The sequence below is a fragment of the Scyliorhinus canicula genome, chromosome 8 (assembly GCF_902713615.1).
Source record: "Scyliorhinus canicula chromosome 8, sScyCan1.1, whole genome shotgun sequence".
In the NCBI taxonomy this organism is placed as follows: domain Eukaryota; kingdom Metazoa; phylum Chordata; class Chondrichthyes; order Carcharhiniformes; family Scyliorhinidae; genus Scyliorhinus; species Scyliorhinus canicula.
In genome coordinates this window covers 30,539,923-30,553,572 of record NC_052153.1, presented here as the reverse complement: position 1 = coordinate 30,553,572, position 13,650 = coordinate 30,539,923, and positions in this window count along the sequence as shown.

The window sequence follows — 13,650 nt, the reverse complement described above, 5'->3', positions numbered from 1 at the left end:
TCCCCAGTCTCACAATCTAAGGGACCAATGCTCACTTCAGCTATTATTTTTCTTTTTATATACTTGCAGAAACTCTTCCTTTCTGTTTTATACTTTTAAAAAATATACATTTTTTTGGTATTTTCCAGTTTTTACTTCTAACGGCTTTCTCCCATACTCTAATTTCTCCTTCCTTATTATTTTAGTAATTCCTTGCTGATTTCTAAATTTGATCAATTCTTTGACCTGCAACTAATTTTCGCAATAATTCACTCGTTCTCTTTTAATTTGATATCATCCTTCATTTCTTTAGTTAGTCAAAATGACGATCCTTCTACTGGAGTCTTTCTTGCTCAGTGAAATATATCTTTGTTGAGAGTTGTGAACTACCTTCTGAAATGTTTTGCATTGCTTCTCGACCATCCTTCCTTTTTACCCATGTTCCCATCCCACGACTGCAGACTCTATTTTCATACCCTTGTAATTGCTTTTATTGAGGCAGAAGATACTAGTTTTAGATCCATGGTTCTTGGCATTCAAACTGAATGTGAAATTCTATCATGTTATGCTAATTTTTGCTGAGGGGCTCTTTTACTATTAATTAATCCTGTCTCATTACACGTTACTAGGTGTAAAATAGCTTGCTCCCTGTTTGGCTTTACAATGCATTGCTCTAAGAAATTGGCCTGAAAACACTCGAATAATTCATCTTCTAGGGCGCCTTTGCCAAACTGATTCATCCAATCCAAATGAAATTCTAAATAGCCCACAACTATTGCAGTACCTGCCTTACATTATTTCTTCACGTGTGTCCTCTCTTACCGTGCACATGTGTTGGTGGACCTAGAAACTACTCCTATCAGTGACTTCCTTCTTTTGCTATTCCTTATCTCACCCAAACTGCTTCTCCGTCTTGCTCCCCTGAGCCAACGTCATTTCTCACTATTGGACTAACCTCATTCCTTAATAATAGAGCTACCCCACCACCTTTCTTTCCTTGTCCTTCTGAAATGTTAAATACTCCTGATTGTTCAGGTCCCAGCCTTGGTTACCTTGCAACCTCTTTAATGCCGATTTGATCACACTGATATATTTTGATTTATGCTACCAGTCCATCTGTTTTGTACAAATGCTGCATGCATTCAGATGCTAAGCCTTCAATTCTGATTTTTTACCATTTTTCTAAACTTTCTCATTATGTGCCGGTGAACCCTCAAATTTATATGTTCTATCTCTTCCTGCCACACTTTGGTTATTATTAACGTATCACTAACCCAATCTCATCCTGTCCCTTTAAATGACCAAATCTCCCTTCAGTTGACCACCCTGCTCCCTATTATATCATTTAAAACCCTTTCTACAGGTCTAGTTACATGATTCATCAGTAAGAAGTCTTACAACACCAGATTAAAGTCCAACAGGTCTGTTTCGAATCACTAGCTTTCAGAGCACTGCTCCTTCCTCAGGTGAATGAAGAGGTAGGTACCAGAAACATATATATAGACAAAGTCAAAGATGCAAGACAATACTTTCAAAGTATCGTCTTGCATCTTTGACTTTGTTTATGTTTCAGGAACCCACCTCTTCATTCACGTGAGGAAGGAGCAGTGCTCTGAAAGCTAGTGATTCAAAATAAACCTGTTGAACTTTAACCTGGTGTTGTAAGACATCTTACTGTGCTCACCCCAGTCCAACGCCGGCATCTCCACATAATGATTCACCAGGACATGGTTCAGGTGAAGACAGTCCTGACGGTGCAGCTCCCTCTTTCCCCATGAATCAAAACCCATTTCTCCAACACCAATCTTTAAGCCACAAATTCAATTACTCAGTTTAATCTGCAGTGTTCAAAAGTTAATTATACTATACTTGGGATCAGGTCAGCGGGTTTAGAATAGGCTGTAGGCAGGGAAAATTGCAAATAAGCTGTGTTGGTTCTTGTTAACAGTTCAATTTAAATGTGCTATCAGAACATTTACACATGCAAATAAATATGATTTAAATATCAGTTGTATTAAATTTATAGATTTAAATTTCAATTAGGTATATTTATAGTCACATATTATAAAATGCTTCCCTCAACAAATGCCTTAATTAGCTCCAATCTTCCCTCTTCTCTTCCAACTGTCTTACATTTTTCATATCTAATTTTCCTTCACAGAGCAATGCACCATTTATTTAGCTGACATGGCATTACAGTGGACTAATGAAACTCCATTAGAGATTTTAAGAAAGAAAGAGTCATATTTATAGCACCTTTAATGACATCAGACATCCCAAAATACTTTACAACCAATGCAGTACTTTTGAAGTGTAAAATGTAGGAGAGACAACGGCTGATGTAATAATGACCAGATAATCTGTTCTTCTGGTGTTGGGTGAGGGATCAACATTGGCTGGGACACTGGGGGAGGAATCCTCCGTTCTTCTTGAAAATGAGGGAGTGAATTCTCTACCTGCGGGATTCTCCGTTCCGTTGGCAGTGCCCATGGGTTTCCGAGCGGCGCAGGGGTGGCCACAATGGGAAATCCCAATGGCCAGTTGCTGGAACAGAGAATCCAGCTGCCAGCGATGGCACGCCGCAGAGAAATCTGGGAGAGGTGGATAATTCAAGCCAAGGGGCGGAATTATCCGTTCCCGGGAAAAATCGGGAAGGCCGTCGTGAACTCGGCCGAGTTTCACGACGGCCTCGGAGGCCACTCTTCTCACCTTATTCAACCCCACCCGGGGGGCTAGGAGCTGCGCTCCGTTATTCTTGGCCACCGGGCCTTGACGCGAGAATGACGCGACGGCGGTGCCTATGTGACGTCAGCCACGCATGCGCAGGTTGGCCGGCTCCAACCCGTGCATGCACGGCTGATGTCACGAAGGCTGACGGCTCAAACCCGCGCATGCGCAGTGGCCGTCTTCCCCTCCGCTGCCCCGCAAGACGTGGTGGCTTGATCTTGCAGGGCGGCGGAGGGGAAAGAGTGCGTCGCTTTGAGACGCCGGCCCGACGATCGATGGCCAGTCCCCTCCCGAGCACGGCCGTGGTGCTCACTCCCCTCTCCGCCCCCACAAGCTTCAAACGGGCCTTTGGCGCCCATGTTCATGATGGCAGCGACCAAGTGTAGTTGCCGCAGTCGTGAAACGGTCGCGTACGGCAGGCCGCTCGGCCCATCCAGGTCGGAGAATCGCGCGGGGGCGCCATGGGGGCGTGAAATGAGTCACCCGGCCCTCCCGCAATTTTCCCATCCGGCGTGGGGAGCGGAGAATCGCGCCCAGGATAGAACATAGAACAGTACAGCACAGAACAGGCCCTTCGGCCCTCAATGTTGTGCCGAGCCATGATCACCCTACTCAAACCCACGTATCCCCCTATACCCGTAACCCAACAACCCCCCCCCCCCCCCCAACCTTACTTTTTTTATTAGGACACTACGGGCAATTTAGCATGGCCAATCCACCTAACCCGCACATCTTTGGACTGTGGGAGGAAACTGGAGCACCCGGAGGAAACCCACGCACACAGGGGGAGGACGTGCAGACTCCACACAGACAGTGGCCCAGCCGGGAATCGAACCTGGGACCCTGGAGCTGTGAAGCATTTATGCTAACCACCATGCTACCCTGCTGCCCCAAGGAGGATCTTTTATATCCTCCTGAGAGAACTTGGTTTTACATCTCAACCAGAATGTCCAAAATATGGGGCCTCACGGTAGCATGGTGGTTAGCATCAATGCTTCACAGCTCCAGGGTCCCAGGTTCGATTCCCGGCTGGGTCACTGTCTGTGTGGAGTCTGCACGTCCTCCCCGTGTGTGCGTGGGTTTCCTCCGGGTGCTCCGGTTTCCTCCCACAGTCCAAAGATGTGCGGGTTAGGTGGATTGGCCATGCTAAATTGCCCGTAGTGTAAGGTTAATGGGGGGATTGTTGGGTTACGGGTATACGGGTTACGTGGGTTTAAGTAGGGTGATCATTGCTCGGCACAACATCGAGGGCCGAAGGGCCTGTTCTGTGCTGTACTGTTCTATATTCTATATTCTATGGCCCATGGGCCAAAGTCCGGACCACTAAGTGCTTGCATCCGGCTCGACACTGTTCAGATTCTGCAGAGAGCTGCTCCTCCGAACAGAGACGTGTCTCTGCGGCGTTCACTGCCTAAAGCTCAGATTATCAGCAGCAAACGTGAGAGCAAAAAAGTCTGTGATTGAAGAGGCAGCGAGCAATGAAAATCACAGAACAATCGAGTGCAGAAGAGGCTTTCGGCCCATCCAGTCTGCACCGACACATGAAAAACACCCGCCCACCTAATCCCATTTGCCAATACTTGGCCCATTGCCTTGAATGTTACATGCCAAGTGCTCATCCAGGTACTTTCGAAAGTATTCCCAGGCAGTGCATTCCAGACCGTCCCCGCCCTCTAGTTAAAAACGTTTTCCCTCAAAACCGTTCAAAACCGTCCAAAACCTCTTGTCCCTCACCTTGAACTTGTGTCCCCTCTTACCTCACACTTCAACTAAGGGGAACAGCTGCTCCCGATCCACCCTGTCTGTGCCCCTCACAATCTTGTACACCTCGATCAGGTCATCCCTCAGTCTTCTCTGCTCCAGCAAAAACAACCCAAGCCTTTCCAACCTCTCTTCATAACATACAATAATAATATAATAATAATAATCTTTATTGTCACAAGTAGGCTTACATTAACACTGCAATGAAGCTACTGTGAAAACCCCCCAGTCGCCACATTCCGGCGCCTGTTCGGGTACACAGAGGGAGAATTCAGAATGTCCAAATTACCTAACAGTACGCCGTTCAGGACTTGTAGGAGGAAACCGGAGCATCCGGAGGAAACCCACTCAGACACGGGGAGAACATGCAGACTCCACACAGACAGTGTCCCAAGCCAGGAATCGAACCTGGGACCCTGGAGCTGTGAAGCAACAGTGCTACCCGCTGTGTTATTGTGCTGTCCCCTTAAATGTTCTATCCCAGGCAGCATCCTAATGAATCGCCTCTGCACCAACTCTAGTGCAATCATATCCTTCCTATAATGTGGCGACCAGCATTGCACACAGCACTCCAACTGTTCTATACAACTCCAGCATGACCTCCCTGCTTTTGTAACCTATGCCTGGATTGATAAAGGCAAGTGTCCCATCTGCCTTCATCACCACTCTATTAAACTGCCCTTCTGCATTGATGAGCAGGAGTACAGGACTACTGATGAAAGATTTCAGTAAACACAGGAGAAAGTATGCATAATGATATGCTTGGTGAATTAGTAGGCCTGCCAGAGAGCCTCTTGTCGCTGTCTAGGAGCACGGAAGAGTCTGACTCCAATTTAAATTTAAATGGAGAGAACTGCAGAATTCTGCGGTACTGAGGGATTTGGTTGTCCAAGTACATTTTCAAAATCATTTATGGGATGTGGGCATCCACTGGCTAGGCCAGCATTTATTACCCATCTCCAATTGCTCTTGAGAAGGTGGTGGTGAGCTGTCTCCTTGAATCGCAACAATCCATGTGGTGTAGATGTGGGAGGAATTTCCAGCATTTTGACCCAGTGATAGTGAAGGAATGACTCTACATTTCCAAATCAGGATGTTGAGTGGCTTGAGAGGAACTTGCAGGTGCTGGTGTTCCCAGGTGTCTGCTGCCCTTGTCCTTCTAGATGGTAGGAGTCATGGGTTTGGGAGGTGGTGCCTAAAGAACCTTGGTGAGTTTGTGCAGTGTATCTTGTAGATGGTACACACTGCTGCCAATGTGCCAATCGGTGGGGGTTGCTCATTCAAGATGGTGGCGGAGCGTGGCGAATCTCTGTGAGCTCTCCCTAACAAACCCTCTGTTTACTTATCTTACAATCATTCTAATCTTTTCCCTATTATGTAGTTTCTTTTATTTCCTTTTCTTTTCATGTACTTGATGATCTGTTGAGCTGCTCGCAGAAAAATACTTTTCACTGTACCTTGGTAAACATGACAATAAACAAAATCAAATCAAAATCAAATCAATGTTCATCGGTGGTGGATGGACTGACTGTTGTTGGAAGGGGTACTAGGAAAGTTGGCTGCTTTGTCCTGGGTGGTGTCCAGCTTCTTGAGGAGTGTTGTTGGCATGGCACTCATCCAGAAAAGTCGACACTGTTCTATCAAACTCTTGTCTTCTATCTTGTAGATGGTGGACAGGTTTTGGGGAGTCAGGAGGTGAGTTGCTCGCCATAGGGTTCCTAACCTCTGACCTACTCTTGTAGTCTCTGAATTTATTTGGCGAGTTCAGTTTAGTTTCTTGTCAATGATAACCTCTAAGATGTTGGCATGAATCACAAAAGGTTAGAGTGCAAGTCCAGAAAATAATTAGGAAGGCAAATGGAATGTTGGCCTTAATTGCAAGGTGAGGGAAGTGGGGGGGTGGGGGGGGGTGGGGGGGGGGGGGGAGGGAGGGGGGGGGGGGTTGAGTCTAAAAGTAGGGTAGTCTTGCTAAAATTCCATAGAACATTGGTGAAATCCCACCAGGAATACTGTGTCCAGTTTCGGTCACTCTATTTAAGGTGGGGCATACTTACATTGGTAGAGTTTCAGAGATGGTTCAGTCGGTTGATTCCTGGGATGAAAGGGTTGTCTTCTGAGGAAATGTTTAGCAGGTCAAGCTTACACTCAATGGATTTTAGAAGAATGAGAGGTGACCTAACTGTAACACACGATTCTGAGGGAGCTTGACAGGGTAAATGCTGAGACAATGGGCGCGATTCTCCGCTTCCCACACCGGGTGGTAGAATCACGGGAGGGCCGGGCGACTCATTTCACACCCCCGGCGCCCCGCAATTCTCCCACCCCCGGCTTGGAAGAATCGGCGCTCGCCGATTTTTACGGCGACCGGCGATTCTCCAGCGGCCTGCCGTTTGCGGCCGTTTTACGATGGCGGCAACCACACCTGGTCGCTGCCGTCGCGAACATGGGCGCCAAAGGCCCGTTTGAAGCTCGTGGGCAGCGGAGAGGGGTGTGAGCAGCACGGCCGTGCTCGAGAGGGGACTGGCCCGCGATCGGTGCCCACCGATCGTCGGGCCGGCGTCTCAAAGTGACGCACTCTTTCCCCTCCGCCGCCCCGCAAGATCAAGCCACCACGTCTTGCGAGGCAGCGGAGGGGAAGATGGCCACCGCGCATGTGCGGGTTTGAGCCGTCAGCCGTCGTGACGTCAGCCGCGCTGGCGCAGGTTGGAGCCGGCCAACCTGTGGATGCGCGGCTGACGTCACTTAGGCGCGCCGGCCGCGTCATTCTCGGCGCGCCGCCTTGACGCAAGCGTCAAGGCCCGGCCGCCGAGAATAACGGAGCGCCACTCCTAGCCCCCCAGGTCGGGGAGAATACGGTGAGAGGAGCGGCCTCCAAGGCCATCGTGAAACTCACCCGAGTTCACGACGGCCTTCCCGATTTTTCCCGGGAGCGGAGAATTCCGCCCAAGGTTTCCCCTTTGGGAACAGTTTCAAACTAAATGGCCTGCCATTAAAAAAAAGATGAGTAGGAATTTCTTCTCCATGAGGCTTGTTAATCTTTGGAATTCTCTACCACAGAGAGCAGTGAAGAATAAAATGAAAGCAGGAATGCTGGAAATACTCAGCCGGTTAGGCAGCACCTGAGGAGACGAACATATTACGACCTTTCTTGCATTGGAGGCTGGGTCATTGAAAATATCCAAGACTTAGTCAAATATTTGATCTACAAGGGAGCCAAGAGTTATTAGGAGAGGCAGGAAAGTGGAGCTAAGGTCACAATCAGATCAGCCATGATCTTGTTGAATGGTGGAAGAGCATGAAAGGCAAAATGGCCTCTTACAGGGGCCTTTTAAGGGCGGGGCGGCGACACAGTGTTTAGCACTGCTGTCTCACAGTGCCAGTGACCAGGGTTTGATCATATTCTTGGGTGACTGTGAGGAGTTTGCATGTTCTCCTTGTGTCTGCATGGGCTTCTTCTAGGTGCTCCTGTTTCCTTCCATAGGCCAAAGATGCTAAGGGGCAGCAGGGTAGCATGGTGGTTAGCATAAATGCTTCACAGCTCCAGGGTCCCAGGTTCGATTCCCAGCTGGGTCACTGTCTGTGTGGAGTCTGCACGTCCTCCCCCTGTGTGCGTGGGTTTCCTCCGGGTGCTTCGGTTTCCTCCCATTGTCCAAAGATGCGCGGGTTAGGTGGATTGGCCATGCTAAATTGCCCGTAGTGTCCTAATAAAAGTAAGGTTAAGGGGGGGTTGTTGGGTTACGGGTATAGGGTGGATACGTGGGTTTGTGTATGATCATGGCTCGGCACAACATTGAGGGCCGAAAGGCCTGTTCTGTGCTGTACTGTTCTATGTTCTATGTTCTATGTTCTATGCGCAGGTTACGTGTATTGGCCATGATCAATGCACAGGGATAGGGGGCTAGGACGAGAGAGTGGGCCTATGTAGACTGTTCTTTCGGAGGGTTTGGTGCAGACTCAATGGGTTGAATATCCTCCTTCTGCACTGTCGGGATTCTATATATTCAATGGACTTTAGTGATCTTATGTAACTTGGTACAGAGTTTATGCAGAGCCCGGACTTCAGCGTTTCCCGCCTGAAAGTGGTACACAACTGGACATTCCAAGACTGTACTGTGAAGTGGCTGATGGCCAATGAGTGTTTTCATTCAGAGCCAAGCTAAAGCCATCCAATATCTGATTGCTGCAGAGGAAGTTTAGACAGAAGTGTAGCCACCTAAGATGGACACTGGGCTACAAAATGGAGAACTGCTAAGGCTGCAGGGAAAACCAGTCTTAGCAAGGACAAGCAGTTTGCAGGAGACTAATTAGCATTCTGCACGTACAGAAACCAGTTTGTGGCCAGGTGCAGAGTCTCAGCCAAAGGTGTAAATGGCAACAAGATCTACATAGTAATGAGGTGATCCAGATCCAGACCCCACACAATAGAAACATTTAAGTATCAATAGATACTTTTGAGTAGACGCCCAGACAGAACGGCACCACAGTATCCAACACAAAGAACCATAGGGACAGCCCACCCATCGAGAAACGACCCTCAGATTGGGGGGTTTAGAAGATATCGATTGGGAAAGGCCCAATCGATACATGGTAGGTAAAAGGCCCGCCCTGAAGGGGCACGGACTTCTAAGACCTATAAAAGTAGACCCCGCACATGGTTCGGTCTGTTTTGGCTCCGGCTCTGACTGCTACTTTTGCTCCGGCTCGGCTTTGCTGATACATCGCATCCTGACTCCAGTTCCATCACCAGCCGTTGAGCCATCAGCCATCGAACTGTAAGTGCCAATACAACGATCGCTACGTGATCCAGACCTTGCTAGATCCTGACAACTTTAAGTACCTGAGAGTTGCAGACCAAGAACGGGACGAAGGCCTTGTCCCCTGACCTTGCCTGTTCCTGTCTAGATAAGTATTTTAGTTGTTTAGTATTAGAAGTAAGTTAGTCTCTTTAGCGTATGCATGTGTATTTATTATATTTGTCATAATAAATATCAATCGTTTGGACATACTAATCGGTGTACAGATTTATTACTTTGAACCTGACCTTGATATACTTGTGAGGTGTCTAAATACAGCACCTGGCGACTCCTGAGCATAATTACATACACAGAGCCATAGTAGTGTTAGGCACACGGCCTTTAAACGGAGGCGTGTTAATACACTCCAGTAAAACGAGCAACAGAAGTCATACAAGTTAAGCTTGCCGCCACACAATCTCAGACAGCTGCCAGCGTATCTGTAGTTTGCAGCTGGACATCACAGCAGTAAAACAATCTGTCCTCCAACACATTAAAATGATTGCTGAGACACCACTCAGAACAGTGACAGTGGTTCCATGGAGCATGACCCTGAAATTCTGTCTCAAGATTGCAGAATGTGTCCTCCCACCACTGCCACTGGATTACAGTGGTAGCGATGGGCAGGAGGAGTCCTTCCTGCTGGTGAATGTGCACTCACATAAGTGAGCTCAGAGATTACTTTAAATAGAGTGTTGAGCTCCACAATTGTACCACTGGTATTAAATCAGCTATAAACAATCACACTATATACCTCTGGATGACTGATGCTCTCCGCTTGCGCTCACTGCCTCAGGAAAATGGTGTTCAGTGCAGCTAGCATAAGAGGTGTGTTTGTGCACCGCAGACAGCATTTTGGAGGCAAAGCAACACTTGTGACCAAGTTCTACTGAATTGAGTTTCACGGCCTTTTTTTCTATATTGGATCACTGGATCAGTCATTTAACTTTGAACTCGCTGTAGATACCCCAAGACCTTGGCCACCCACTGTGGCTCTCTGATAATCATGACTATCTATTCAGGATTGCCACATAATGGCAGCACGGTAGCATTGTGTATAGCACAAATGCTTCACAGCTCCAGGGACCCAGGTTCGATTCTGGCTTGGGTCAATGTCTGTGCGGAGTCTGCACGTCCTCCCCGTGTGTGCGTGGGTTTCCTCCGGGTGCTCCGGTTTCCTCCCACAGTCCAAAGATGTGCAGGTTAGGTGGATTGGCCATGATAAATTGCCTGTAGTGTCCTAAAAAAAGTAAGGTTAAGGGGGGGTTGTTGGGTTTGAGTAGCAGTGGGTTTGAGTAGGGTGATCATTGTTCGGCACAACATCGAGGGCCGAAGGGTCTGTTCTGTGCTGTACTGTTCTATGTTCTATGTTCTATGTTCTATGTTCTGTGGCCTGGAACAAGGACTGGGGGGGAAGCAGGTGACCAGATGCTGGGACTACAGGAGGAGGAGCGTGGCGGCTCATCTCAGCTGGACATCTTGGCAGTCGTGAAGACACGACATCAAAGGGTGTTGGCAGCTTTACTGTGATGGTAACTGTTTTTTGTTTCAAGTTTGGAGGCCGTGTAAATTGCTGGTGCCGTTTTTGTACTATTGTATGTTGTTTAATGTTTGGAAGTTGTACACTTGGCACTGTATTGTTGCTGTTTCTTGTTTAATGCCTGAGGCTTGTTTTCTGCAGCCCCTTTTGCTCCTGAGACCTGACACAAGGAAAGTGAGGGAGTACGATGACTTACTGCCAGTGCTTGGGAGGAGGGTGGTGTACTCCCATTCTCCCACCTCACTCTCTGACTGCAGCGGGGCGTGAGCTTTTGTATTGTTGTTGTTTTCTGTTTGATGTCTGGAAGCTGTGTGTCTGTTAGCTGCAGCTCCTTTTGTCGGCGGTTTTGAATCCGGAAAGGGATGTCCACTCGCTCTTCCGCCATGCCTTGTGGCTGGGAGCTGTGTGAAGGAGAGAGAGGGTGAGTAGGCTCGGATGCTGGTAGCTTTATTCCACTATTGTCTGTTTATTGTTTGATATCTGGAGGCCATGTATTTGTTAGCTGCAGCCCCTTTTGTTGTGCGGCGGGAAAGGGCGCTGTGGGAAGGGGTGTGGGTGAGTTGGCACAGATGCTGGTAACTTCACAATGCTGTTGCCTGTTTCCTGTTTGGAGGCCGCAGACTCTTTTGTCTGTGGCAGGCGTCTGGAATGGGGTGCTCTCTCTCTCTCTCTCTCTCTCTCTTCCGCCTTGTTCTGTGTCACTGTGACTTGAGGGAGTGGTGGGTCAATTTGGATGCTAGTACCTTCTTTGTACTGTTGTTTGTTTCTTGTTCAATGTGGGTTTTTTTGTGTAATTACACTATTAAGGTTTGGTGTTTGTACTGATATATTGTTATGCATGGGTATGTGTGTGTAAAGCACAGTGAGGTTTCATTGTACTTTTATAGTTATTGTGATATGTGAATTGTTATTAAATGAAAACATACCCATATGGATGGCAGGGGATGTGGGGCGGGTGAACAATAGGGAATGGTGAGCCTCAGAGTGGAATACACCGCTGTCAGTCTTTCACCCTCTCTAATTCTTTACAGATATTGCATGGGATGGATGATATCTAGAATCCCGCCAAAGCTGCCCTCGCAATGCTGCTGACAGGCTGGCAGCTTGACGCAGGAGAAGGCAGCGGTAGCTGCTTCAACAGAGACTCAAAGCGATGGCCCATGTGCAGGGCCCCGCCCCACACCCTGAGAACCCAGCCAAATATCAGCCAGGGAGGAACCCAGAGGGTGAGGCTGGCGACGGCCCAGGGTATACCGACGTCATTGGTTTTTCGAACATATGACGGACAGTGTGTGCTGCAGGAGACTTGGTACAATGTGGAGGAGGGGGATACCCGTTCCTGGTGGCCGTCAAGGTCACCGTAGCCCTGAACTTCTACACCTAAGGATCATTCCAGAACTCAAGCAGGGTCTTGTGTGGCAATTCACAAGCTACAGCCCACAAGTGCATCCATGAGGTCACGGATGCAATCTTTGCCCAGGCAGCAAACTATGACATGGATCAGGCACAACAAAATGCCTCGGCATCAGAATTCTCCCCCATCAGCATAATGCCCCAGGTCCAGAGGGTGATAGATGGCACACATGTCACCTTGCGTGTATCAGGCCATCAGGGAGAGTCCTAGCAGGAAGGGGTTCCACTCCTTGAACCTGCAGCTCATATGCGACAACCACTTGAAGGTCCCAGGAAGTGTGCGTGACAGCTATATCCTGGGGCAATCAGACATACCCAGCCTCTTTGAGGACTACCCCAGGATAGCCGGTTGGTTTTTGCGGAATAAGCGGTACCCACTGAGGACCTGGCTCATGACGTCAGTATGAGGCCAGTGACTGATGCAGAGACCCAATACAATGAGGCCCATGCAGCCACCTGGGCTGTCCTTGAGCGGTGCATCGGATTCCTTAAAATGTGGTTCTGATGCCTCGACTGCTCTGGTGGTGCGCCACAGCACACACCCCAGAGAGTCACCCGCTTCTTGTTGGTCTGCTGTGCCCTTCACAATCTGGAACAGCAGTGGGGTGACATGCTAGAGGTGGAGGGAGGCCACCTCCAAGAAAGGGGAGGATGATGAGGTGCCGGACCAGGAGAGGCTGGAGGCCCAGCCCGGGGAGGACCCGCAGGACCAGCCGGAGGATGGTGGCATGGGGCTAAGGTCTGGCAAGTCCTGAGGATGAGGGAGGCACTCATCCTCGCTCGCTTCACATAGGACATAGCTTCGTCCGTAATCCCAACCCTACCCTACCCCTTCCACACTCCCCCCCCAACCACCACCACCGCAACCACCACCCTGTTCCACCCTCCGAGGATCTGTTTGACAAAATCCCAGGGTGACAGGACTGTGTCGGCACTGTCAACTGATCACTGTTGATGTCAGGGGGTGACGTTAACCCACTGAGAGCTGAGCACTGGTGCTCCGCAATCCATGCAATAGTTCAGCCTGTCGGCTGTGTGCTCGCCCACACTCATCACCTGAACGTGGTGCGCTCGGGCAGACTGGGGGTGGAATCCAGGACCATCATGCCTGGGGGATTGGGGCAGGGGATTGGCGGTCGACCCAAGTTGCGGACAAAAGTGCCAGAGGCGTCATATTTCTCGGGTACGAATTTTAGTGTTTTACATATGTGTCCCCAACTGCCCCTAGCAGCTGGTGCCATCCCCCTTTCCCACAAGCTCTTCCCACCAACTTCCCCGTGCCCTCTCCATGATCCTTGACCTTCTGTGCTCTACCACTGTGTCTAGATGTGTCCCCAGGATGCACATCAGAGGTGGAGACAGCCTGCTGCTGACGGCTTCCCGTGGCCTTCGATGCTCCTGGTGGGCATCATTGAATCATAGAATCCCTACAGTGCA